Source organism: Pleurodeles waltl, chromosome 6 (assembly GCF_031143425.1).
Source record: "Pleurodeles waltl isolate 20211129_DDA chromosome 6, aPleWal1.hap1.20221129, whole genome shotgun sequence".
Classification (NCBI taxonomy): domain Eukaryota; kingdom Metazoa; phylum Chordata; class Amphibia; order Caudata; family Salamandridae; genus Pleurodeles; species Pleurodeles waltl.
Genome location: NC_090445.1, coordinates 672,473,794 through 672,498,350, shown reverse-complemented (window position 1 = coordinate 672,498,350; position 24,557 = coordinate 672,473,794). Strand labels below are relative to the sequence as shown.

Genomic DNA, 24,557 nt, shown 5'->3' with positions numbered 1-24,557 from the left:
AAATACTATGAATAAGTGCATCAAAATCCAGAAGTATATACATATTTACAAAGGTAGGGACACTGCCCAGTCCTCAATGTCCGTGGACCACAGGGCCACATCACATAGGCCAAGGCCCCACCTCACTCCTGCAACAACACAGAGAGAACACTGCAGAGGCATCAGGTCAAAAGTACACAGGCACCTCAGGGGGATGGGGAATGGGGGGGCATCTCAGCCAGAAGATGGTACAACGCAACTGGTCCTGGATCGGGCTACATGCCCACTGCTTGGTCCTGGGGAGTGCCAGGCCACAGTCTCTCTAGTGGGTGGTTTGCCCACTGCTTGATCCTGGGGAGTGCAAGGCCACAGTCTCTCAAGTGGGTGGTTTTCCCATGGCTTGGTCCTGGGGAGTGCTAGGCCACAGTCTCTCTAGTAGATGGCTTCTTCCACTGGTTCCGGAGGCATTGTGCCCTGTGATGCAGATCTTGGGGAGTGCAAGGTCACAGTCCTTCACCTGGGTGTCAGACCCACAGGATGTGCAGGGCCCAGGCTGCACAGCAGCTGATGGATGCAGGACTACATACTGCCCGCCGGCAGTGACGGCTGCTCAGTGGTGGCAGTGGCGGTGCAGGTGTTGATACTGGCAGTGGTGGGGGGAGGCTCCAGCTCTTCCCCTGCAGCTTCGGACGTCTGCCCACTGGGGCTGCTGCTGCTGGCTGCGGTGCTGGTGGCGGTGCTGGCAGTGGTGGGGGGAGGCTCCAGCCCTTCTCTTGCAGCCTTGGACAGCTGCCCACTGGGGTTGCTGCTGCTCGTGGTGCTGGCAGTGGTGGGGGGAGGCTTCAGCCCTTCCCCTGCAGCCTCGGATGGCTGCCCACTGGGGCTGCTGCTGCTGCCGGCGGTGCTGGTGGCGGTGCTGGCAGTGGTGCGAGGAGGCTCCAGCTCTTTCCCTGCATCCACGGATGGCTGCCCATTGGGTCTGCTGCTGCTGGTGGCAGTGCTGGTGGCGGCGGTGCTGCCAGTGGTGGGGAAAGCTTTAGCCCTTCCCTTGCAGCCTCGGACGGGTGAATCACTATGGTTGGTGGTGGGGGCTCCGAATGAGTCCCAGCACCCGGCCTCCTGTTCTTCCTGCCTGCTGGTGCAGGCCCCTTGCCCTTCCTGTCTTGCAGCTCGGGATTGCCCCTTGCCCTTCCCTGTAGGAGCTGGGGGTGCCTCCTTGCCCTTCCCTGTAGCAGCTGGGGGTGCCTCCTTGCACTTCCTAGACGCAGCTGGTGGTGCCTCCTTGGCCTTTCTAGATGCAGCTGGTGGTGCCTCCTTGTTCTTCCCCTTCTTCCCCTTTCAGTGTGGCTCCCTGGTGCCCGGGATGCTCTCCCACCTGGAGTAAGTGTCGACACTACTGTGGCCGTGGGCTGGGTGGCTGAGGTGCTCTCCTGGGTTCTGACTACCCTGGCATGACGTGAAGGACGAGGTAGGTGAGTGGTAGGGAAGAGGTTAACGGTGGAGAGGAAAAGCTTCTTAGGGACATTGGGATGGGAAGAGAGTGAAGGTTTGGGAGTGGAGGAAGAGGAAGTGGTTGTAGGAGGTGTCTGTCTGCTGATTTTGGGTGCAGGTGCATGGGCTGGATGCTGTTGTGAGGTTGAGTGCTTGTGTTTGTGTACTTTGGGAGGAGGGGGCACAGACACAGTGGGAGAGGACACAGGGGACGTGTGCATGGATGTAGGGGTGGTGACTGCCAGTGAGGGCCGTGTAGTGATAGGCGTGATGGTGGTAGTGGATGAGGATTTAGTGCAGGCAGGTGTGAGTGTAGACGCTACTGGGAGGGAGGTGGACGAGGAGGAGGGGGACACAGTGGAGGCAGTGGATGTTGGTATGTCTGCATCTGGAGGGTGTTTGTGTGAGTGCCTGTGGGATGATGTGTGGTGCTTGTGTTTGCCCAAACCACTCCTGTGTGTTGTCCTGTGTGCATGCTGGTCTGCCTGTGTGCTTGGGATAGGTTGGGGTTGAGGGGAATGGGATTGGGTAGAGGAAGTTGGAGGGAGGAGACTAGAAACAGGGACAATGGCTGCCATCAGGGAGGAGGCCAGAGCCTGGATTGATCTCTGTTGGGCAACCATGCCAGAGTGAATGCCCTCCAGGAATGCATTTGTCTGTTGCAAATGGGCTGCCAGCCCCTGGATGGCATTCACAATGGTTGACTACCCAACAGAGATGGATCGCAGGAGGTCAATAGCCTCCTCACTCAGGGCAGCAGGGCTAACTGGGGCAGGGCCTGAGGTGCCTGGGGCGAAGGAGATGCCTACCCTCCTGGGTGAGCGGGCACAGGAAACACGCTGAGGGGCTGCTGGGAGGGCTGTGCTGGTAGGGGAGGTGGCGGCTGTACCTGTAGTTGGGGCGGACACAGAGGTGTCCGCCACTACCAGGGAGCTTCTATCGGAGGAGATATCACTCTCCGAACTGTCCCCTCATCCTCCATCCCAGTGGTGCCCTCACCGTCGGTGGTTTCAGCCTCCTGGGCCCTATGGGATGCAGCTCTCCTATCGCCGGTGCCTCAGCTCCTCTACCAGATGATGCTAATGCACATAATGACAGGGTGACAAAACAAAAAGGGGGGGAGAGACAAAGGATACACTTGGTCAGTGGCGGCAACAACACCACTGTTGGCGTACACGACACACACACACAGGGAACAGCCCTTAGCACTAGGCAATGCACTAACAGTCACAATGCTAGTCACCAGCCCATGGACAGGGACACCTAATGCCAATGGCAGTATACCTGAGATCCCAGACCCCTGCCCAGTAGTGGATGCCTACTAGCTTAGTTGGAGGAAGTTTACATCAGGCCCCGCTCCAACATGGGATTTACCCTGCAATGACCTGCCTGGCCTAGGGGCAGCCACAGGCCCACTTTCCCACCCAGATGCCACCCTACCACGCTCAAGTAATATAATGGGGCACTGTACTCACCCCCTAGTGGCTGCTGTGATGCCCCCAAGCGCCCATCCAGGTCCGGATAGGCCACCGCCAGTATGCAACCTATCACAGGGTCAGGGTTCGACGGACACCCCTTTCTTGTTGGGAGGCCATCCCCAGCTGTGCCTCTGCGATTTTCCATACCCAGTGTCTCAGGTCCTCCCACCATTTCTAACACTGGGTGCTCCGCCTGCCGTAGACCCTCAGGGTCCGCACGCCCTTGGCAATGGCACGCCATATACCTTTTGTCTGATGGGCGCTGACCTGCAGGAAAATACACACAGGAAAAGGTATTAGTTAGACCGTCCTGCCTCTTACACTCATGGCCCACCATATCCCTCCCATCCCCTTATGCACAGACATGGCCCAGAATACATGCATCACGCTGCCTAGAGCCCATCCACCAACCCCCCCACATGAGGCCTTCACACACAAAACTCCATGCATTCATGCCCCATGCATCTTGCTCACAATGTACTCACCTGTTGGTCTGGAGGCCCATACAGCTCTCGGTACTGGGGTCGGACCCCATCCACCAGTCTCTCCAACTCTGCCGCGATGAAGGCCGGGGCACTTTCCACAGTGACACGAGCCATGGTCGGTTCCAGACACAGGTCACAGCAGCACATGCAGTGTAGGTCCTCTCCTGTTGAAAGTCAGGTAGCAAGTGAGTGAACAGATAGAAAATGGCGGGCATGTCCACGGCAGTGCATACCGTCAATGCTGGCATACATCACCATTGGCCACTGTAACCCATAGGGGCCAATGGTAACCAATGAGGAGTTGCACAGCAGTTCTCGACCACCTCCTGTAACGGCGCACAACGTCTGTGGAATTACCTCACTTCCACATGTCCCTCCTAACAGGACAGGCTGATGCCATTTCAGTGGCAGGCAGGCCATGGAACCTAACTGCATCACAATACACATAAGCACCATTTGGGGCTATCCAACAATATACTGTTACAGTCACAACATGCAAGTGTTTGGAAATATGGGATACTGACCAGCTGCTCTCTGTTTTGCTCCCTAGATTGCAACCGATGCGGATGAGTAGGAGATGGAGACATCCCCCGTGTACAGGCCCCTGGTGGACTTGGCAACAATGGAGGACAGGCACATTATCCTGACCTATAGACAGGACAGGGCCACAATCACAGAGCTGTGTGCCCAATTGGAGCCTGACCTGATATCTGCTATCTGTCACCCCACCAGGATCCACCCTCTTCTGCAAGTCCTATCTGTGCTCCATTTCCTGGCAACTGGCTCCTTCCAAGTGACAGTGAGCTTGGCAGCAGGAATGTCACAGCCAGTGTTCTCAATAGTGCTGACCAGTGTGTTGTCTGCCCTGACACATGCGCAGCTACCTCGTTTTCCCCCAGGTGGAGGATTTGGCCTCAGTGAAAGCTGATTTCTATGCAATTGGACATATCCCATATTGATGGTGCACATATTGCATTTGTCCCCTCCCAGAGAAATGAACAGGTGTTCAGAAATCGAAAGAGTGTTCACTCAATGAATGTGCAGATAGTGTGCCTCGCGGACCAGTACATCTCCCATGTCAATGCAAAGTATCCTGGGTCTGTGCATGATGCCTTTATCCTGAGGAATAGCAGCATCCCATATGTGATGTCTCAACTCCAGAGGCACTGGGTGTGGCCAATAGGTGAGCCATGGTTCCCACCCAGTGGATGTTGATGTATGGATATGGTGTGGGCCCTAAGGGTCCTAAGGGTTAGTGTGTGTCTAACAGTTGTCCCTTGATATTTGTAGGTGACTCTGGTTTTCCCAACATCTTATGGCTACTGACCCCTGTGAGGAATCCCAGGGCAGAGTCCAGTCTATGTGGATCACAGGTGCATTATCCAAGGTGGCATAGGAAGTGGAGCACTGGCAGTTCAAGGTGGACAGAGCGACAGGGTGGGACACAAGGGTGACAATCAGGAGAGTCTTATTTTCTGGCGGGGTCTTGGCAATAGTTTCATCGGTTTGGCTAGAGGTAGGGGCCTGGTGGTGTGCCACTGCCTCCCTCATACTGTTGGCCATGTCTGCCACCACCCCAGCAATGGAGACCAGGGTGATGTTAATGGACTTCAAGTTCTCCCATATCCCCCAGTACTGTCCCTCCTGCAGCTGCTGGTTCTCCTGCATTTTGTCCAGTATCTGGCCTAACGTCTCCTGTGAATGGTGGTATGCTCCTAGTATCTTGGTGAGTGCCTCCTAGAGAGTCGGTTCCCTGGGCCTGTCCTCCCCCTTTCGCACAGCAGTCCTCCCAGTTTCCCTGTTGTCCTGTGCCTCTGTCCCCTGAACCGTGTGCCCACTGCCACTGACTCCAGGTCCCTGATCGTCCTGTGTTTGTGGGGTGGCCTGGTGTCCCTGTAGTGGTGGACACACTGCTGTTTGACGTATCCTGGGGACAGAGGTATGGGCCTGCTGGGTGGGTGCTGTGGTGGTGTTTCCTGAGGGGGGAGGCTCCGTGGTGGTATGGGACTGTGCCTGTCTGGAGATCCCTGGTGGGCCAGGTTGGTCATCCTGATCCAGGCGTCCAGAGCTGCTGTGATCACTGTGGGCCTCTTCTGGGGTGGGGGATGCTGGATGTTGCTAGAATCTCCTCTCCAGTGACGGCTAGGGGACCTGTGTGGATTTAAATGCAGTGTTATTGTTTCTGCGTGTCACATCTTGTGCATGGGTGTATTGCCCTCTATGGTTGTTATTGCCCTGCCAGCTTTGCCTTGTGTGAGTAGTTATTTGGTAGCCTTGCTGTTTCCCTCTAGTGTGCATGCTTTAGTGATGGGTGTTCATGCAGGTCTGTGATGGGGGTCCATGCATTGGTAGAGCATGCAGGGCTTGGTATTGGGAGGGGTGGGTTGTGATGGTGCGGTGTGTGGGAGGTGGTAGAGTGATGGGATTGAGGGTAAGGGTGGGGGTATTGGATGGCATGCAGGTAGGGGGGTGATAGTAATAGAGATTTGACTTACCAGAGTCCAGTCCTCCTCCTACTCTTGCCAGGCCCTCAGGATGCATGATTGCCAAGACTTGCTCCTTCCATGTTGTCACTTGTGGGGGAGGAGGTGGGGATCCATCCCAGTCCTCTGTACAGCTATTTGGTGCCTTGCTGCCACGGAACACACCTTCCCCCGTAGGTCGTTCCACCTCTTCCTGATGTCATCCCTTGTTCTGGGGTGCTGTCCCACGGCATTGACCTTGTCCACGATTCTCCGCCATAGCTCCATCTTTCTAGCAATGGATGCCTGCTGCACCTGTGATCCGAATGGCAGTGGCTCTACCCAGATAATTTCCTCCACCATGACCCTTAGCGCCTCCTCTGAGAACCTGGGGTGTCGTGGTGCCATGGGTGTAGTGTGAGTGGTGTGGGTGAGGGTGTGTGGGGTGATGTGTTGTGGTGTGTGATGTAAGGTGCGTGGATGGTGTATAGGTGATGGTGGTGTGTGGCTGTGGTCTTGTCTGTGGTCTTGCTATCTCTCTTGTGGCACTTGTTTGTAGTCATAATGGGTTGTGGGTAATGTGGGTGTGTGTTTTATAGTGGTGTGGGTGTGTGGGCGTGGTGTGTGTATGGGTGTCAGGTGTGTTTTTTGAATTGTCCAATGTAGTGTTGTTTTGTATGTGTGTGTATTTTGAGCGCAGCGGTATGTAGCGCCAATGGTTTACCGCCATTGAATGTCCGCTGCTGTGATTCGTGGGTCATAATGTTTTGGGCATAGTTCTGTTGGCGTAACGGTGTGGGTTTTGCTACCTCCAGTTTATCACCCACCTTTGGGCTGGCGGACTTGTGTGTGTGGCTGTATAGTGACAGATTGCTATGTGTGTGTCATAATAAGGGTAGTGGTAATCCGATGAAGCAGCGGTATGTTGGCAGCAGTCAGCATGGCAGTAAGCGGTACTTACCGCCAATGTCATAATGAGGGCCCATGTCTCTTATTTGCGGACGATGCCTTACTGCTCTCACAAACTGCTTCAGGATTAGCCAGGCTCCTCGAGAAATACTGGGGGTTTTGTAGGGACCACGGTCTCCAAATGAATGCCACCAAGACTAAATATATGGTGGTGGGGACACAAATCATAGAATGAGGAAAACGATAATGCTTCATGGAAAAATTCTAGAAAGAGTAACATATTTTGACTATTTAGGAATCCGGATGGAGGATTCACATAAATGGCCAGCTCACCTGCTAAAGTTAATCATATTGTTGAAACAAAAAGCAGGTGGCATATTGAGATTCGCTGTTAGATCATCTAGATACTCCATCACGCCAGCAATGGAAATATACAAAAGCCAAGTCATAGGAGGAGCCATATATGGTGCAGAGCTATGAGGGTATAGCAATTTGCAAGATCTAGAGAGAGCAGAACATCTGTATTTAAAAGTATTGTTAAAAGTCCCTTCGAGCTCTCCCACATTGTCCATTCGAATGGACTTAAAATTATGCTCCATAGCAAAGATAGCTGCCCTAAGGCCACTCCAATACTGGATTAGACTGTGGTCCATAGATACTTTAGACCAGAGCTTTGCTTAGAGTGGTGCTAGCAGCCCCCCAAATAGAGAAAATCCCATGGTGTAAATATGTGAAAAAAGCCTTTTACAAACTTGGCTTAGGCCAGTACTGGTCTGACCTTACCCATCTTCCAAAGAATGCTAGTCAGACTCTGAAGGATGTTTATTGGATGAGTTGGCAAGTGTTAGAAATGGGGTCTTAGGTTGGCAGTCAGGTTACCCCCTGTCCAAGCAAGGACCCTCACTCTAGTCAGGGTAAATCATACACAATCCAAATTATCCTGTGCCCACCCTCTGGTACCTTGGCACTGAGCAGTCAGGAATTAACTTAGAAGGCAATGTGTAAAGTATTTGGGCAATAAATCATGCAATAACACAGTATAGCACCACAAAAACACACCACACAGTGTTTAGAAAAATATATAATATTTATCTGATGAGATGCAGGTCAAAACGATTAAAATGCAATAAGTATATGTTGAGATATCACTGTAAAAGTTATATAAAGTGTCTTTAGTCTTTAAAAAGCAATATATGTCTCTTTCGAGCACAAAGTACCTGGTTTGCTTTCAAAATCTCTGCAAAGAACCACAGAGGAGGAGATGCATGGAAACAAAGGGGGTGTGCGTTGATTTCTTGGGCAATGCGTCATTTAGTTTTTACTCAGGGACGGCTGTGCGTCGATTTCCGGCACACAGTTGTGAAACCTCTTCGGGTTGTGGGGTTTTTGGACGCCCCAGGGACATTGCGTGGATTTCCAGTGCATACAGTACAAAGTCACAGGGGCTGTGTCGATCCGGTGGGCACTGTGTGGAAATTTCTACTGCACAGCAGGCGCTGCGTCGATCCCCCTCTGGAAGTCGTGCTGCATCATTCTGGCTCGGCTGTACGTCGATCACGTGGGCCGTGCGTCAAATTTCTCGTTGCTACGCTGGCGCTGCATCGATCTTCTCGTTGCGAAGTCGGGCTGCGTCGTTCCGGTTTGGCATGTGGTGAATTTTTGGAGAGCACTTCTCAACACAGCCATAGAGCAGCAAGGCAGCAGGGCAACAGCAAGGCAGCAGTCCTTCTCAGAAAGCAATCAGATGAGTCCTTTTTGGGCAGCCAGGCAGTGCTTCTTGGCAGGTTGCAGGTTCTGGTTCAGGTTCTTCTCCTGGAAGTGTCTGAGTTGGTAGGGGCAGAGGCCCTGTTTAAATACCCAGATGTGCCTTTGAAGTGGGGGAGACTTCAAAGAGTGGCTTAGAAGTGCACAAGGTCCCCTTTCAGTTCCATGCCAGGGTCCCAGTAAGGGGTGTGGCAGTCCTTTGTGTGAGGGCCGGCTACTGTCCTTTGACATGCAAGTGTCAGGCCCTTCATCCTCCCAGCCCAGAAAGACCTATTCAATATGCAGATGTATGCAAGTGAGGCTGAGCATCCTGTGTTTTGGGTGTGTCTGAGTGAATGCACAAGGGAGCTGTAAACTAAACCCAGCCAGATGTGGATTGTAAGGCACAGAAGGATTTAAGTGCAGAGAACTGCTCACTTTCTAAAAGTGACATTTCTAAAATAGTAATATTAAATCCAACTTCACCAGTCAGCAGGATTTTGTATCACCATTCTGGCCATACTATATATGACCTTCCTACTCCTTTTAGATCAGCAGCTACCACTCAAACAATATATGAGGGTAGCCACAATGTTAGCCTATGAAGGGAGCAGGCCTCACAGCAGTGAAAAAACAAATTTAGGAGTTTTACACTAGCAGGACATGTAAACTACATAGGTACATGTCCTGCCTTTTGCCTACACAGCACCCTGCCCTATGGGTTACCTAGGGCATACCTTAGGGGTGACGTATAGGTAGAAAAGGGGGAGTTTTAAGCTTGGCAAGTACTTTTAAATGGCAAGTCGAATTGGCAGTGAAACTCCACACACAGGCTTCCAATGGCAGGCCTGAGACAGTGTTAAGGAGCTATTTGTCAGGATACTTCAATTCGATTTCCTCAGAAGCAGAAGATAACTCCTCAGTCCCGACCCGAGCTACTCACAACAAATATTAATCCTTCGTGCTGAGTACCCCGGAGGGGTAAAGGGGAATGGGATGGTAGAGAGACTGCCACAGAGATGATGAACGCCAGTACTCAGTCTGCCTCTTCACATCTAAGATTGGATACAGCACCTGCAAGAGTCACAGTCGCAATTACTAGGGACATACAACATCAGTTTTTCACTTTCTACTCTCAACACTTAATTCTCTTTAATTCTATTATTTCTTCACTCACCCTGAGTTCTCTGTAGCCTTGCTTCTCTCTCTAAATGATAGCTCTTCTTAAAAAAATGCTTATTACTGATTCTGGAAGAACTTCTCAACCTTTGTTAGAGATTGGTTTTATGTTGCTATATATATATAGATATAGTTGGTGATAATGCGTTCTTCAAATCAGCTGATGTTATTTAATTTCTCCTGTCTTATTGTGACTTCTGTCAATACTTGTATTTGTAAATGCTTGTTTATTAAAGTTTGTTTCTCCTTTCTTACTTCGACATTTGTTGATAACTTGTATTTGTAAATGCTTGTTTATTACAGTTAGTTTCTCCTTCCTTACTTCGACATCTGTCGATAACTTGTAGTTGTAAATACTTGTTTATTTAAGTTCGTTTCTCTTTTAAACTCTATTTTGGTTTATTACCATTGAATTTGTAAATGCTTATTTGTTAACAGTTCTTTTCTCCTTTAAACTTGGCCTTCGTTTATCACCTTGACATTTGTAAATACTTGCTCTTTTAAAGTTCGTTTTTTCTTTGACTTTAATATCTTAAACAAGAACCTTGTAAACATAAGGTTAATTCATACATTAACTCTGTAGCCTTGCCGACTCCCACGGGAACGGTTTACTATCAAACTCTTCGAATAAACCTTGACAATATTTATCTGTTGTCTGTAATATAATCTTCAAATGTAATTTTACCTCACAGGAGTTTCTGTTCTGAGGCGCGCTCTCTCTCCACACAACTGATTCCTGTCAGACCTCAGTTGAAGTGCAAGGCTTCCAGCTGGAGAGCTCGTAACCTAGCAACCAACCGATTGCAAGACTAGAACTGTAACTAACCTTCAGGACTCACAGCAGCCATCTTCATTACTCTGCAAACCTTCTTCCAGTTTGGGCTTTGCTGTCTCCACTGAGGATATCTCTTTGCTTTTCTCATGCACTTCTTTGATTTGACTTGGCAAGTTTGTGTGGTCATGACACTATTTCAGTGGATGGCACAACCAGTGCTGCAAGACCACTTGTAGCTTTTAATCTACAGGTCCTGGGCTCCTATAGTGCACTTTACTAGGGACTTATAAGTAAATTAATTAATCCAGTTAGGTATGATCCAATGTCACCATGTTTAAATGGAGAGAGCATATGCACTTTAGCACTGGTTAGCAGTGGTAAAGTGTGCAGAGTCTAAAAACCAGCAAAACAGTATCTAAAAAGTGGAGGGAGGCAGGCAAAACGTTAGGGATGACCACCCTAAGGCTGTCAGGTCTAACAGCAAGCAGATAAGTTGGCATTAGTCCTGTCTTCCAGCCTGACAGACAGTTTCCTATTAACCAAGTCACATTACGAGTTTGAGCACTATTTAGTTATAATAACTTCACCTTTAGCCTATGCACTTCATATCAGATTTAGACTTGGATCACTACCTCTGCGGGTTTTACTTCAAGATGGGAACAAATAGAAAACCCAATTGATCTCTGTCCAATGGGATGTATAACCAGAAAGAGTATTGCACATGTTTTATTTTTTTGCCAGGCGCACAAAAAACAAAGGGCTTGCTGGATTAGACCATTATGCAAATCACTGGGTACCAGGGATCGCCACTCGGCTTTTAGAATCTGCAAAACAAGCCTGTGTGTGACTGTGATATGTTTTTAGAGGCAATCTGGTATGTCAAAGGCAAATGCTTAAGTACAAAGTATAAATTTTATTTTTTGATCATGGATATTATTTTTGCACACATACAGTTCAAGCGAACAAGAGAACATATCTGCTAGATGTGATCATTTGTAATCAACAGTGAGAAAATAGAATGGGAATCTTATTTGTGCAAATGGGTGAAGGACACAAAGTATTATATCCATCGTGTGAATCGATAGGTCCTTATTGCTCTTTACACAAAGATTTGTATTGATAGCTATGTATTAATATTTTTATGGTGATGTGTATCGTGTATTTTTTAGTCTATTTATACTATTGACATCTTGCATATTTGTATCACATGGCTTCAGGCGAGCTTTCTATCTGAGTTTTACTAAGATGCATCTGAATTTCACAGATTTTTTCAAGCGTTTTGAAATGTAAGAATCTTTATTAATATGCTTTTATGGTATTTTTGCTGAAATAAAACTGAATTGAATTGAATTGAATGGGAGTGACTTGCTGTGCCTGGATGGGCCATCAACTGGCAGGATCGGCGCTCTGCCCTCACAAAAATCTTCTTACCTCTGTATTGTTCATGCAGTCAGCTTGGATCCAAGGCAAGGAAGTGAGCAAACCTTGAGCAATTAAATGAAAATTCTCTAGAAACACATCCTACTTCAAACAAGGCACCCACTCTTCAATTCACTTTCTGGACCTACAGAATGACTTTCAGAGGTCTGCCTGCTGCTGTGTACTTCAGATGACAGCTTCGCTGCAAATGGAAGGACTGCTTGGCTGTCTGGAGACTGCCTTGAACCCTCAGAGGCCTGCCCTGCTGTTTGAACTCTGTTTTATCACTTGAAGCCTGGACTATCATAGTGACTCCGGGAGCTAGTTGGTTGGCCTCCTGATCAGGGCCACAGCAACAGAATAAGGCTTCAACCATCTTAAACCCACCAGGACCCAGCATGAGTGAGATATGAACCCCCAAGTTATGACTCTCCAGGGCCTGTCCTTGTCCGTCATTGCCAGGAAGAGGCAGGGCTTGGCCCCCCCGACATTCCTCCAAAGACTTCTGGATTTGGTAGCACACAGGCACGTGGCCGCCAGGAGGTACTTTCTTGATGTTTTCCTCTTCTTTTTCTGCTGCCCCACGACTGAGCCTAACTTTTAGCCTATGCAAAGTAAAATTAAAATAGCAGCATTTAGCTATTGTTACTGGGACAGGTTTAAATCTCCACATACTTGCTGAGGTGCTTACACTTCTCTTCTTTTTCTTTCTTTCTTTACGCCAACCAACCTGAGGAATTTCAATAACTTATCAGGATGGGGAAAAAGAAAGCCAGTGGTAACCCCACTGGGCAGGGAGTGGCAAAGAAAGTATCTCGACATGCCGCCAAAAACTGCACACTGACCCAAATTGTTGATCTTATAGAGGAAGTAGAAAGTTTGTTAGTTACGAAGCCCTCAAAGCCCCCTCAGAAAGGGATTAATGCCACTACTAATGATATAAAATCCTTCTTCGCCCCTGTGAATAGAGAACTGCCGTTACCTACATCACAAGGATATACTTTAGGATTTATTATGCTAGAAGCTTCAACTAATTTAATAGAGAGCCCTAAACTGAGCCTGCCTAGCCAGCAGGGTAGTGCGTTCCCCCTTATAAATTGCGACAACCGTTTTTTACCTCTTGCCTCCTTGGCGCCCTCTGATTCAGAGAGGAGTGTGTCAAGGGAGACAGAGGAGCCACTAATACTTTCAGCTACTCAGAGGGAACACCCTGTTGAGACACAGCTAGTACAAATAAGAGCTGAAATTCTGAGCCTCAGAGAGTACCTTACATCCTTTAGCCATATGATACACGAGAAGCTGGACGACATATCTGCCGTAATTGGGAGCATAAGGAAATCTTCATTTAAACCTGATCCTAACTCTTTAGCTAGGCAAACCCAACAAGCTGAAACATTTACGACAGGAACACAGAGGGGAAAGAGGGCTGAAGTGGCAACACAGAACTTTCATGGGGAAAAAAGCGTACTTCCTGCTGTGGTCGCCTCTAACAAATGCGATATAAACCGGAATAAAGGGGCTAATTGCAAGGTGCATAGAAATGAATTTTTAGATAAAAGTTTTATAGGCCCTCCGGGAAGTGCCCCACTAAGCCTGATCAAGCATAGTCATTATGACACATACATGACAAACGTCCCCAAGCTAAGCTATGGCCAAAAAGAGCAAGGGGATTCCCTTAAGAACAAAGTAATCCATTGGATAAGGGGGGTAAAGAAGTGCAGTTCTATTATAAGGGATGACATAGTCACTGTCCAGAGACATTCAAGAGAATGCTCAGCAACAGACCTCATAGGGCTGAAATTGAGCAGCCAGAGCCTAATAAAGGGCCTTCTGGCACTTGATCTAAGATTGAGATCCAGCACTTCATCCCAAGTGTCACTTGCCCAAAAAATCCCTCAATCATTGGCAAATCTGTTTTTTAAAGAGAGATATAATATTCCAACGCCCCTGAACACATGTATTCCAAGAAGGTATCATAAGAGGAGCCCAACTTCAACCATAGATTCACGTGAAGCCCCCATAGCGAAGGTTGGGAGCGATGGCATACCCAGTAAAATGGTTTTGGACCCCTTTATGCCAAGCAACTAGATATTGTGCACCCTGGGGGTGGAGCCAAGAGCACATTGTAGTGACCTACCAGAGGAGACGGACTGTGGAGTAATGCCTCACTTAAATGAGAACAGAGAGAAGCAGCAAGACATGGGGGATGGATCTGACTTACTGATCAAGCTTCTATCTTGGACTGTGGCAGGTCTGCTTCAGAAAATAGCTAACCCTGATTGGTGCAGTCTTATAGATCAACTCCATATTATCTTATTGCAGGAGACATGGGCCTCATCTGCGATTAATAGAGTAGGCTATTGGACCTTTCAGAAGATCGCGCTTCCATCACCATCTGGCAGGGCATCAGGGGGTTTGATAATCTGGCTAAAACATGATTTGTTCCCAAAGGTGAAGGAGCTAACAACCCCTACAAGGGATATATTAGCTGTCGAGGTCGAACTCAGCAGTTTAAGGGGGCCCGTTCGTATAGTAATTGCAAACATATATGTTAGACCTGGCACCCAAAGGTCTCAGACCGCTCTGATAAGTATGCTAATAGACCTCCTGAACTGTTTACTGGGGGGACAGGGTTTAATCGCTGCAGGAGATTTTAATATGCAACTGAATTGCAGAGATGACAATCAGCAAAGAGGAATCCAGTTTGCAGATCCATGGGACAGATCTGGGCCGGTCCGAGTTACAACTAAGAAAGCAGGGGGAGCACTAGATCCATTAGAAGATCTAATAAAAACAAAGGAGTTAAGAATATTAAATGGGAATACATAGTCAGACATCCCGGCGTCGCCTATATACAGGAGAGGTCCATGTTCAAGTCGTTTAGATTACGTTTTAGTAGACGACGTCCTCTGGAAATCTCTTATTGATATGGTTGTTCTCCCTCGTAATGATAGTGACCACCAAGCTCTGAGTACCTCCTTTTCTACTATTCTATTTAGTTGTAACACACTGACAAAGTGGGTCAAAGGCAATGCCCTAGCTATGACGAACGATTACAAAAATGTGAAATGGGAACGGTTGGAAGATGATGTAAATTTTCAGTTATTAATTTATAGAATAGTCACAACAACGCTTTTACCCTTGAAGTACACTGATTTTGCATCAGTGGATCTTATTAATTTGAATAGTATTTTGACCAATCGGTTAAAATCACACTTCCAGGTAGTAAGGAGGCAGACAGAGATTGGGGCTAGAACATTGAGGTGGTTTTCTAACTCCTGTTGTCAGGCCAAAACACAGTTATTGGGAGCACTGAAGGCAGGGAACTGTCAAGAGATAAGAGAATCCAGGGCTGCGTACAAAGCAGTACTAAAAAATGCTAAAAAAGAGTAGGAAAACAAATATTGGAATGGGCTGGTAGATGCACTCCATGAGAAGGATCTTAAACTATTTTGGAAACTAGTATCAGGCAAAGGCAGCTCCCAAGTCGTGGAGAATTATCCCGTAACCCAGACAGAAATTTGTGTGTCACATTTTAAAAATGTATATAGAGAACCTCAAATTAGTAGCATTACTGCCCCTCTATTAAAATCTAATGGGCCTTTTATTGCCAATATATCAACTGTTGGGACAGCTATACTACCTAAATTTGCCCTGGATCTTTTTTCTCTAAAAGAAACAACTTTGGCTCTCCAATCAGTACGTAAAGGGAAGGCCCCTGGGTTAGATGGTATCCCAGGCGATCTATATCTGTCACAACCGACAACTTGGTCCCTATATTTAAATGCGCTCAGCAATGAGATACTGAGGGGTGGAGGACTTCCCCCCACGTGGCAAGGAGCAATTATAGTCCCTATCTACAAGAAAGGGCCAAGGGAAGAACCTACTAACTATAGGCCAATAAGCCTAATTGATGTCAGCTAAAGAATATTCTGCAAGCAGGTACTGAATAGATTACAGGCATGTATAGAGGATTCTCACATCCTTTCCGACTTCCAGGCAGGATTTAGGAAAGGAATGAGCACAAGAGATCAGGCGTTCAGGTTCAATCTTCTAGGTTGGAAATACCTGTCACTTAATAAGAGCCACTTGTATGTAGCTTTTATTGATCTAAAAGCTGCCTTTGACATCGCACCACGGGATTTATTGTAGAATGTTTTGGAGAGTTACCAACTTGACGGAGAATTATTAAGACTGATTAAGTACTTACATGAGGGGACTTACGCTCAGAAGCTATGCCTGTCAATAGGGGGGTCAGGCAGGGGTGTGTTCTGGCCCCAACATTGTTTAATCTCTTCATCAATGGTGCGGCGGAACAGCTGTTACATTGCAACCATGATGCCCCAAAGTTAGCTGGAGCCTCTGTCCCCATTTTAATGTTCACCGATGATACTTTATTAATTTCGAGAACGCCAATGGGCCTACAAAATGAACTGGATGCTTTCTATAATTTTTGCTCCAGTAGAGGACTTGAAATAAATCCAACCAAATCAAAGTTCATGGCTTTTAATCCACATAAATTGTTCAGGGGGAAAATGACCATAGCAGGCCATCCGGTAGAGAGAGTCAGTCAATTCGATTATCTGGGGCTTAGGCTAAGTGATGATCAACAGTGGTCGGCGCAGATTGGGAAGAGTTTGTCAGTTCTTAGACAGAGGTCAACAGTGATAGGGAGGGAAATTGCTAATATTTCGGAAGGGGAGATCTCACCCGCCATTACTGTCTATAAAGCAGCAGCAGTGGCAGCTTCAACTTATGGTGCTGAGCTTTGGGGGCACACTAATTCAAGGTGTTTGACGACGGTAGAAAACCGTTTTCTACATAATTTTTTGCGGCTGCTGATGAGTACCCCCCTCACACTTCTTAGATTTGATCTAGCCTTAAATGAGATCCATAATAAAATTGCTCTAAGACCACTCATGTACTGGGTCCATCTCTGGACTTCTGAGTATCTGTCCACCTTTCATATAGCAATAGATGAGTTTCTTGTGGGTGACAGTGCATTAAAAATCCCCTGGTTCAGACACATTAGAGACATGTGTAAACTCCTTAAAATGGAGGAGGTGTGGAGAGATCCTCATAACTTGACTAAGGAAGTAAAAGAGCGCATAAATAGGTGCTATTGGGAGAACATTCTGGTGCAAATTTGGTCTAAAAACCAAGGTAGCCGGACCCTACAGTTTTTGGACCATAAATGTAGCCCCAAATTTGAGGTCTATATGGACAATGTAAATCCTCCCTACACCAAAACCCTTTTTATTAAGTTCAGGTTAGGGATCCTTCCGCTCAAGACATTTACAGCGAGAGAGGAGAGTGGAGGACTATAACCTTACTTTTTGTCATTATTGTCAAGAGATACCAGAGTCACTCGCACACTTTAGGGGTCATTACAACCTCGGCGGTCTTTTAAGAAGACCGCAGAGGGACCGCCGTGCTGAAGACCGCCAGTAGTGGCGGTTTGCCGCTCAACGTATTATGACCGTTGGGTGCCCTCCGTCGTTTTTCCGATGGAGAGCCGCCAACAGCCATACTTGCGGGCGGCGGGGAAGTGGAGGTTGCTCCACCTCCACCGCCACGCCAACAGAACACCGCCGAGCTAATCACGTCCTGTGATTCAGCGCAGCGGTGTTCTGTTGGCGGTGTGGTGTTAGCGGAGCTGCCCCCATGGCTCCCGTCCCCTCCTGGAGGATCGACGGAACAGGTAAGTCGATCGACCGTTGGGGGGGTGGTTGTGTGTTGTGTAGGTGCATGGGGGTGTGCGTCTGTGTATGTAGAGGGGGTGTGTGAGTGCGTGTATGCGTGCGGGGGTGTTGCGTGTTTTGGAAATGTGTGCGTGTCTGTCTGTATGGATGTGTACGTGAATGTGTGAATGTGGGTGTACGTGTCTGAGTGTGTGTGTGGATGTTGGCATGTATGCCGGTGTGTGTGCATGTATGTGTGTTGGTGGTGCCTGCGTGCGTGTCGGGTATGTATGTGTAAGGTAATGTCGGGGGTCAGGGTGGGGAGGGGTGCCCTGCCACCTTTGGGGGGTGGCAGGGGTGGTGGGGGGTGTAGGGGAGGGAGTTGGGTGGGGGTGGGGGATACCCCTATCAGTGCCAGGGAAGGAATTCCCTGGCACTGATAGTGCTTACCGCAATGGATTTCATGGCGGTTCCTACTGCTGGAAATCCACGGCGGTAAGCCGGGTCACAATACCGGCGGCGGTATTGTCACGACCGCCGGGCTGGAGACCCAGGTCTCCAGCCCAGCGGTCGTCTCAGCCCTGGCGGGCGGATCGGGGAAGCGGCGGATGACCATGGCGGTAACCGCCATGGTCATAATACTAAAAAAAAGACGGCCAGCCTATTGGTGGTCTTACCGCCGCTTTAACACCATCCGCCAGGGTTGTAATGACCCCCTTTATGTTTTTTTGTCCTAGATATCTGGCCCCTAGGAAGAAGTGGATTGTCCCGTTATGCAGGTCAATGGAGATAAGGGAATGTAACATATCATTATGCGTTCTGACAGCTGATACAACTGACAAGATAGTTTTTTCAGTTGCGAGATAGCTGCAAAGTGCATGGGCTATAAGAACCAGAGAATTGTTATAATTGTGTACTTTAACAAATTGACTTTAGATTTGATTTATTTAATACAGCAGCTGATAATTGATTGGAGTTAAGATATAATGGCCAACTATATTTTTATATCCTAATATTTAATACTCTAGGATTTTAAGATTTTAAGATCAATGTTTGTTCTGTACTGTTTGAACATTTATGTGATTTTATACCTTATTCAGAGCTTCTTAATGTATAACATGGCACTTCTCGTTTATTTCCTTTTATAATTGATTCACTGTAGAACTATGATATGGTGCTTTATTGCTCACTTTTATGGCTTTTAGCCAAAATAAAGTTATTATTGATTGACTCTCCAGTTCTGACCCCTTGGTTGTGATGTTAAAGGTGCTCAGATAGCCCAAATCAAAAACTTGGTACTTACTTTTTTGGCTAATACTAATACTGCTCTTAGCACCAAGAGAAGACTGGGACCGAACTGTTCGACTATCTGCCCAAGGTACATCGCAGGTCAGGGTGGCTTTGTGCGATCTCCCTTTCTGTTCTACTCTGTGGCATCAAATGCTCTTCAGCTGCCCTTTGGAAAAAGGGGTATCCGGCCTCATGGAACTCTCCTCGACTACAGCCTCAAGCTTCATCCTGATGGTAATTTTCAACTTGAAAAAAGTAACTAAGGGCCTCGTTATGACTTTAGCGGCCCTATAAGTGGACCACCAAAGCCATGGGGAGGACCCCACCATCAAATTGGTGGCATCCTTCCTGAGCATATTACAATGTAATTCGTGTTCCTGCCGGGCTGACCGATGGGAACAGTCCTAGGACATTAGCCTTGGTTCATTTAAGGGAGCCGACAACAGCATCCTAGCACACCAGCAACCTCAGAATGCCCACTGTCTGCAAAGCAGACAATGCGCATTCCGAGGATGCTGGCCACGGGGGCTCCTGGCACTGGTTTTCCACAAGCCTTTTCATGGCAGGGTCCCATCCATGAAAAGGCTGGCGGAAAGTGAGGTTGTAATCAGCCATGCAGCACTGAGTCCAGTGTCTCCCTGACTGGTTACAACTTCAACCGGCGTCACCACGTCAGGAACTATATTCCTGGTGGGGACGCCAGTCCCCTGATGGGTCCGCCAGCCAGGGTCATAATATGACGGTCAAACCACCAGACTCATAATTACAGCATAAGTCTAAGCTTACAAATCTTCAGTGAATTCATCCAGTGGCTTCCCACCGATGATGCTCACTCCCCGGACAACACCTGCACCCTTGCCCAGCTAAACACTTTCTTCAAAATTTGTTGTAAGTCGGAAGACAAGCGCTGACGGGGCCCGTTCCATTTTCTGTATCTGTCTCACGCTGTACTGCAGTCTGACATATTTCTTTACTTTGACCCGGTCTCACGCAACTAGATGTCTGCAGTTGGTGCGTTTATAGTTTAGGTGCTAGTTTTTACCTTAAGATTTAAAAAATCATAACTGGTTCTACTTATTGGATTTTTGTCATTTTGGTGTCAAATAATTTATAAAAACTTATGCTATTTTCATAAATTGGTGTGGGATTTTTCCTGTGTTGTGTTTTCACATTATTACTGTTTCTGTGCTGTATTAATACTAAGATAAGCAAAGCTACCAGAGGGTTAAGCACAGGTTAACCTAGTGATTTTTGTTTCTCACCCTGACAGGGATTGTGGCTGTTGCTTGAACATGTGTCAACCCCTATTGAACCAACAACCCAATATCAGCAACATTTGATGTAGTTAAATGAAATGCAAGGAGCCAGGACTGGAGAGCAAGCCTTATCATTTTCCACCATTGCTGGGAAAGATTACCGATCGCCTACCGATATTACTTGCAAGGACTTTTTTAGACATTATCTCCCTGCAAATGGAATGCCTTGATTGTTTTTTGTTATAAAAAACTCGACTATGCTACATAATTAAAATTCAAAATGGTTCCTTCAAGAGCACTTTCTTGCTCCATCTGATACATGTCTAGCCTCCTATTGCACTGCCCTTATGTGGTCAGAGCGATAACTTGTCAGGGAACAGAAATTGAAACCCTATAGGAAAAGAGAAAGTATTTCAATGGTGGGTAATCACTAGACAGTATTCACAAATGGAAGCCGCTGACCAATAAATTAATAAAGACATAGATCAATAAGTGAAATATGTCCCTAGAGGCTGAGCCCAGAAACCATCTCTCACTGAGCTGCCACCAGAAGGTGATGTGAAACATGCGATGCAACATGCAATTTATATACACCTGGAGTGAGGCCCTCTTAGAAGAGGCGAAACAAGGTAAAAAGGAGTAATAAATAAAACTCACGACATACCACAAGTATGAGTATAGTCTAATGTCCCAGAAATGATGCAAGGTTCCCCGCATCGAGAAAGTGCTCAAATAATGGATTTGTGGTTGCCAAAACCTGAAATATCATGTAATACAGCTGGTGGACACGGCCATGATAAGTCTGAATAGAGAAAAGTAACCACAATCAAAAAGAAGGCAGGTGAAGATATATGGGAATAATACATCCCTTACTGTCATGAAAACAAGGAAAGATAGTATGGTAAACTACATAAGGTGTAAGTATACTGCAGTATGTGAATCCAGAATAAAAAGTAGTTATAAAAAAGGCCAGGGCGCCTGTTAACAATTACTGAAAATGAAAATATCAGAAATAAGAAATGCTGCTGTATGGGTACAATACATGGCATACACGTGGCACAACCCTGCGTCTACAAGAGACTAATCGAATACGTAAACAATGCTGGACGAGATTGAGGAACACTTGAGAAACGTAATCAATGCGTACGTGAACAGTGATTCGAAAGTTCCCGAGATATACTATGGCCGAGGGTGACAGGTTTCCTACGGGACGGGATGGCATAGTGGATATTGTGGATGTCAACAACATAAGGGGGAGGCAATAATGTGATTGCTCAATATAGTCGTGAATGTATAGAGACCCAGAGTAAAGTTCAGTTGGAACAGCGGGATAGACACATAAAAAAGTCTTACCGTATTGTGTCATCCCGCTTAATGAAAGCAAGTAAGAAAACGGCTTGTACAGGTGCCGCCATTTTGGCCTATATTAAGCAAATCTCATGGTGGTAAAAAGATGACTGGAGGCAGCGGAAAACTTATGAGATAGAGGGTAAAGGCACCATATTGGAGTGTATCATAAAACATGCAACATTACAGAAAAGTGTTCAGTATTTGCAAAATAAGCAGGTGTAAAACCCATTGAACATATAAAACTACGAAATGCAAAGAACGTGATACCAAGTTGTACAGGAAATTTGTCAGAAGGAGAAAATAGACTACATACACTGAAAATTATATAGTGTAGGGTCAACAACAATCAGAAGCATAATATGGACAACAGATATGACATATAATAAAATTGATTAATTGCATACTGAGAATAAATTGCATTAGCCTAAAAGGTGAAACAGAAAATCCCATGTACTTTTTATGGGAAATATGTTATGGCACAGAGAGAGTATAAAGGTAACATGACCATAACCATAATTATGATGAACAAACATCCTGAAACACGTCAAAAGAAAAATAGAAGCAAGTTGTTAAGAGCATTACTGCGGTAATACTGTTGCTAAAAATAACATCAGATCCATCCATAACGAGTCATCTGTCATGAAAAAGTAAAAGCAAGAGGCTAGTATGTGAACATAGTGCATCAATTGTTGTACACCGTACATGGCAAAATGGCACAATAATGAAAAAGCTTGAGAAGGAAGTAAAAGAGGAATGAAGCATATACATGACTACAGACATGTAAATCTTTCTCTCTATTAAGCCCCTCCTCAACCGATCTGAGTTTAACAATCCACTTACTCTCCATGTGTCTTAACATTAGGGTCCTGTCTCTGCCTCGTGGACAGGCACCCAGTGTATCAATGCCATGAGCGGTGTTGCCCAGAACTTCTCTTTGTCCAAGTTGGGAGTTATAGTGGGTTCCGAAGGGATAATCTGTATTGTTATGTCTAATAGCACTGATATGCTCTTAAATTCTCTTTTTGAAAGGCCTGATGGTGCTACCCACATACATACATTCACAAACACATATTAAACAATATACTACATATCTGGTATGGCAATTCATAAACTTAGAGATCCTGTAGGATGTCTTAGTGTTATACTGAAAGTAGCTATTTTAGCCTTGATGTAACAACAAATGTTGCAATGCCCACATTTCTGGAAGCCACTGGGTGGTTTGGGTAGCCATGTTTCATTCGTTGCAGAGGGCATAAAACTGTGGCGTAGCCGGCTGCGTAATGTGCGCCCCCTGCTATGTGTGATACTTGGTCTATTGGTAATCCCTTTTATAAAGGCATTATCAGCTAGTAGATAGGGCCAATTTTGGTATTATCAGCTAGTAGATAGGACCAATTTTGTTGAAAAATCTTATAGATCTGAGGGCTGAGGGTACTCTTGGGGATGATGTAGGAAAGTGCCATCGTGCCTGGCATGTTACCCCCATATTTCACTGTATATATGTTGTTTTAGTTGTATGTGTCACTGGGACCCTGCCAGCCAGGGCCCCAGTGCTCATAAGTGTGCCCTGTATGTGTTACCTGTGTTATGACTAACTGTCTCACTGAGGCTCTGCTATCCAGAACCTCAGTGGTTATGCTCTCTCATTTCTTTCCAAATTGTCACTAACAGGCTAGTGACCAATTTCACCAATTTACATTGGCATACTCGAACACCCTTATAATTCCCTAGTATATGGTACTGAGGTACCCAGGGTATTGGGTTTCCAGGAGATCCCTATGGGCTGCAGCATTTCTTTTGCCACCCATAGGGAGCTCTGACAATTCTTACACAGGCCTGCCACTGCAGCCTAAGTGAAATAACGTCCACGTTATTTCACAGCCATTTACCACTGCACTTAAGTAATTTATAAGTCACCTATATGTCTAACCTTTGCTTGGTAAAGGTTAGGTGCAAAGTTACTTAGTGTGTGGGCACCCTGGTGCTCCCACATTGTTCAGGGCAAATTCCCCGGACTTTGTGAGTGCGGGGACACCATTACACGCGTGCACTACACATAGGTCACTACCTATGTGTAGCTTCACATTGGTAACTCCGAATATGGCCATGTAACATGTCTCTGATCATGGAATTGCCCCCTCAATGCCATCCTGCATTGTTGGCACAATCCCATGATCCCACGGGTCTCCAGCACAGACCCGGGTACTGCCAAACTGCCTTTTCAGGGGTTTCACTGCAGCTGCTGCTGCTGCCAGACAGGTTTCTGCCCTCCTGGGGTCCAGCCAGGCTTGGCCCAGGAAGGCAGAACAAAGGACTTCCTCAGAGAGAGGGTGTTACACCCTCTCCCTTTGGAAAAAGGTGTTAAGGCAGGGGAGGAGTAGCCTCCCCAGCCTCTGGAAATGCTTTCATGGGCACAGATGGTGCCCATTTCAGCATAAGCCAGTCTACACCGGTTCAGGGACCCCTCAGCCCTGCTCTGGCGCGAAACTGGACAAAGGAAAGGGGAGTGACCACTCCCCTGACCTGCACCTCCCCTGGGAGGTGCCCAGAGCTCCTCCAGTGTGCTCCAGACCTCTGCCATCTTGGAAACAGAGGTGCTGCTGGCACACTGGACTGCTCTGAGTGGCCAGGGCCAGCAGGTGATGTCAGAGACTCCTTCTGATAGGCTCCTTCAGGTGTTGCTAGCCTATATTCTCTCCTAAGTAGCCAAACCCTCTTTTCTGGCTATTTAGGGTCTCTGCTTTGGGGAATTCCTTAGATAACGAATGCAAGAGCTCATCCAAGTTCCTCTGCATCTCTCTCTTCATCTTCTGCCAAGGAATCGACTGCTGACCGCGCTGGAAGCCTGCAAAACTGCAACAAAGTAGCAAAGACGACTACTGCGACACTGTAATGCTGATCCTGCCGCCTTCTCGACTGTTTTCCTGGTGGTGCATGCTGTGGGGGTAATCTGCCTCCTCTCTGCACTAGAAGCTCCGAAGAAATCTCCCGTGGGTCGACGGAATCGTCCCCCTGCAACCGCAGGCACCAAAGAACTGCATCACCGGTCCTCTGGGTCTC

At 47.1% G+C, this 24,557-nt stretch overlaps 1 protein-coding gene across 1 annotated transcript in view; it reads right to left on the bottom strand.

Annotated features, from left to right (window-relative positions):
• Window positions 1-24,557, bottom strand: part of LOC138301661 (olfactory receptor 6F1-like) — a 167,604-nt gene that overhangs the window by 80,421 nt on the left and 62,626 nt on the right. The gene's annotated exons all lie outside the window — the stretch shown is intronic.